The 4,252-nt window shown below is 29.8% G+C and overlaps 1 pseudogene across 5 annotated transcripts; it reads left to right on the forward strand.

Annotated features, from left to right (window-relative positions):
* The first annotated feature begins 2,258 nt into the window (after positions 1-2,258).
* Positions 2,259-3,906, forward strand: LOC114165039 (protein ELF4-LIKE 4 pseudogene; annotated as a pseudogene). Of its 5 annotated transcripts, none has more exons than XR_014985134.1 (3): positions 2,264-2,536; positions 3,092-3,145; positions 3,260-3,906. The product of XR_014985134.1 is annotated as a protein ELF4-LIKE 4 pseudogene, transcript variant X2 (transcript). The 5 variants fall into 5 exon arrangements; XR_014985136.1 differs by lacking the exon at positions 2,264-2,536 and adding an exon at positions 2,580-2,596; XR_014985135.1 differs by lacking the exon at positions 2,264-2,536 and adding an exon at positions 2,603-3,007.
* Positions 3,907-4,252: the final 346 nt, after the last annotated feature.

The raw sequence follows: 4,252 nt of genomic DNA on the forward strand, positions 1-4,252 counted from the left end.
GTTTGCTTTCATAAAACATATATACATTGCTAATGGGTTGAATGGAAAAAAAGTAATGGGTTACTTTCAAAAATGTCATATTTCTTATGTTGATTGTTTCTTCATTCTTCTATTTTTGTTTTAAATATATAGTGTGCTTATTGGTACTCAATAGTATGGATTAGGTTACTTAAGACTTTTGGGTTCAATGGAGTGAGAAAAAGGAGATTTGGATTTTCTGTTGTGATTTGTTGTGCTGTTTCTCTATTATGTCTTTATAATACATTAATTACCACTAATTTTGATATTTTAAAATATATTAAAAAAATATTTAAAATACCAACCCAGAGTATTTAAAAAAAACCAGAAATATTTGATTAAATGTTTTAAAAGAGAACGGTACAAAAGAAACAAATAAAAAATCTGGACTCAGAAAAAGGGGTGGGAGGAAAAATTATAATTAAATGTTATGTTTGATTAAGAAGAGAGAAAACAATGATAGTTAGGTCAATTGATATTCTCATATGTTATAATGTTTTAAAAGAAAAAAGTATAAATATTTGCTATTATAAAAATATAGTAAATTACTTCATTTTTTTTTCTATTATTAATAAATAAAATTAATAATTGTATAGAATTTAAATTTTAAAAATTTAAAATAGGGTTTTTACTTTCTGCATTTATACGGTGTTCTTTTTAGTGAGAAATATTAAAAGTATTCCTTTATATAGTTTTGTTTGAAAGACTCAAATGATCAGGAAAGTTTGTGGGTTGTAAAATTTGGATATTATATTTTGTATTGCACAATTACATTTTTTCTTATTATGCAATACTTTGGGTTATACAATCAAAATACCCATATAAACAACAAAGGATAAAATGAGAAACTTAAAAGACAAGGAGGTGTAGAAAGAAATTTAAGGGTGTTGGAAAAAGGTTTCCAAATTTTCCTATCCTAAATAGTATAGGAGGCCAAAAGCCCAAATATGGAAAATCTTACAGAGATACATGCAATTTAATAGCTAGATTTGTGTTATTTTGTTTAATAAATGATAATTATACAAAATTTAATGAATGGAAAATGTAAGAGACTGAAGATGTATAAAAAATAACTCTCTTATATTTTTAATAACTTATTATATAATTTCTAATAATTTATTTTAATTTCTTATATAATGTGACGGAGAGACATGAGCTAACAAGACTCTTAATAAATATAACTTTTTCTCTTTTTTTAATATATTTTCCGAATACTTCTAATTCAATGTCAATTTTAAATTATTTTCACTGTTTTCTATAAACAATTTTACACTCACTCTCATTTTCCTACTACTTATGCTCTCTCTCTGCTAAAAAAAAATTAATTGTTCGTTCCAAGCGAGTTTTTAGTTTTCAGAATTTTTTTAAAATCAAAACGTATAAGTTGAAATGATTTTTTAATGCAATTTGTAATACTTTTACATTATTTTCTAAAAAATAGTTTTTTGTGAATTTAGTTTTTAGTTAAATGAAAAGACTTTTACTTTGATAAAAAATATTTTAATCATTATTATCACTAATTCCATGTTATTAGTGACTATTATTTTTCTTGTCCTTATACAAGGTTTTACCTCCATAATTACTAAAATCGTTACTACTACTATCTTATTTTTATTATTGACATTGTTATGATATCATATCAAGTACATTTCCATTATTGTTATTATTAGCGTCAAATATCTGAAATTACTATTACCTCTATTAACATTATCATTATCATTATTTCATCATCATGTCTAGGTTGAAAAAATTGCAATATAGCATAAATCATAATTTAGATTATAGTAAATTGATTAAAACAATTTAAGAAATATTTAATTACAAAAAATAGTTGCTTTAACTTCAAGAGAATCCACCAAAACTTGAAAAATATTAAATAAATCATTAATCATCATAAAACTAAAATGGTAATTTAATCAAATCCATTTTTTTTTTATTTTTTAATAATAAACTTACTTATTAATGAAACAAACAATTATGTTAGACTAAAAACTCATCTCAAAACTAAAAATAAAATATATTTTTTTCTTACTTCCAATACTTTTATTCACCTGTGTATGATTTTTGATAAAAAGAAATAGCTGTAAAAGAAATCTGTGAAGGGAAAGAAAAGACAGCAGTTAATAGACACGAAGCATAAGGCATGTAAATGTGATGTTACATGTTATGTTACATGTGACACATTACATGTGTGATGTTGGCATAAGGCTTCGGTGTGGGGCAACTTGTAAGAGCAAATTTGTTTGTGTAAGTGCTGCGCTGTTCAGTTTGTGCCCACAACACACACACACACACTCACTGCGGTTGTTGTTGTTGTTGATGTAAACGAGGTTTTTATTTTAACGCTATCATATCATCGATCATCTCTTCTCCTTGTTTTTTTCTCCATCATTTCAGGTTCCATTCTTTCTTTTTCCTCTCAAAATATCTCTTTTCCTCTCAACCCCAACAAAATTCCAAACATTCCCCTCTCCTTTTCACGTCACTTACCACAACTGGGATGCTCCTCTTTCTCAAGGTAAGATCGCATTTCTGGGTTCTTCAAAAGTTTCCATCTTTTCGCTTCTCGGTCTGATGGGTCTGTTCGATTCATCCTTCAACTCTGTGTGATTTAATTTATTTTAAATTCTACAACTGAAGCTATTATATATATACATATATGGGGTCGTGTTATTTTATTGGGAGGGGAAGAAGACTTATTGGTATTGACTTGGCTTTTGGGATTCCCACTAGGGTAGTTAGGTGCTTGTTTTTGTTGTGTTGTGTTGTGTGTGTCACTGTGTCCTCCTCTGTACCATCTTGATTTCATTGGTAACAGTAAAAGCAAAAGGTTCTTTCTTGAGGAAAAGGGTCCCTTGCTTTAGGGCTGTGAGAGAGAAAAAAGTATTTCTTCTTGATGATGTCTTTTGATGGGTCTCTGGAATCTTATGCAAACCCTTCCTTCCATTTTGGTTGCTTGCTTAGGAGATAGAGGAATGAATAGCCAAAAGTATGCTTGTTGTTGATCATTGTGTTTTCCCAAAATTCCTGTTCCAACTGGATCAACTTTTTAAATTGCTTTTCTCCTCTGCAGTCAGGGAGATTAAGCATCCTATTCCTATCTGATTGTCTCTTGTATTTTAAATTTGTAAGAATTCTCAAACACTTTTGTCTCTTTTTCTTCTTCATGTATGGATCAGGGTTTTAAGTTTTGGCTTTTCATTCACCTGTTATTGTTTGTTGTTATGGTTGTTTTTTGCAGGGTTATTTGTTAACTGAATCCTTGGTGTAATTGAGATGGACGGTGATGTATTTGGAGAGCTAGGCAATTCAGCTCAAGTAGATAGCAGACTTTTACAGGTATTTCAGAAGAGCTTATTGCAAGCTCAAGATATTTTGAATCAGAACCGGTTGCTGATCAATGAGATAAACCAAAACCAGGAGTCCAAGATGCCTGATAATCTAAGTAGAAATGTGGGATTGATCAGAGAACTCAATAGCAATATCAGAAGGGTGGTTGATCTCTATGCTGATCTTTCTAACTCCTTTACCAAATCCAGAGAAGCTTCTTCTGAAGGGGACTCCAGTGGAACTTTGAAGTCTGATGGAAAAGTCAACCAGAAGAGAATTAGATCCAGCTAATTGATTGAATTTGATCTTTCTTGCAATCAACAAGTTTATTCTGATTCTGGAAGGAATTTGTTCGGTAGAACTGAGTAACATCATCCTCTGAAGTTATTTTTGTGCCAAGTCTTCTTCCATATTGGGTTTATGTTTAGAGGGCCAGAGATTTAGTTAATCATCTGATCTATGAAAGTAGCATCAATTTGAGGACATACAATTGTGATTTTGTGTAACTCTGTTAACTTGGTGAAATGAAGACCATTTACTCAAGTTTCCAAGCTTGAACTTCTTAGATCTCACTGATATTGATATTTAGTGCTAAATTTTGGAATATTATTCATTTGTTCTGCATGTTGATCATTTGATGAGTTGCTGATATTTGATACCTGAGATCCAATTACCAATTTACTGCTCGATTTATGTCATCATATGTTGATGATTGTGATCTTTAAACACACTCTGCAAAGATTAAAATCCTGAAATTTTATGTTCTGCTCTTTTATCACTTCATAATGATTTGCTCATTTGTTCTCCTCAGATTCATCATGTCTGGGGAAGCAAGAGCATGTTCAATAGTATTAATGAACAACTTTTTCAGATGTTTGGTGGTGTGGAAAGAAGGCCACCATAG

The sequence above is a fragment of the Vigna unguiculata genome, chromosome 10 (assembly GCF_037176805.1).
Source record: "Vigna unguiculata cultivar grain cowpea cultivar isolate G323 ecotype 2 chromosome 10, ASM3717680v1, whole genome shotgun sequence".
NCBI classification, from domain to species: Eukaryota; Viridiplantae; Streptophyta; class Magnoliopsida; order Fabales; family Fabaceae; genus Vigna; species Vigna unguiculata.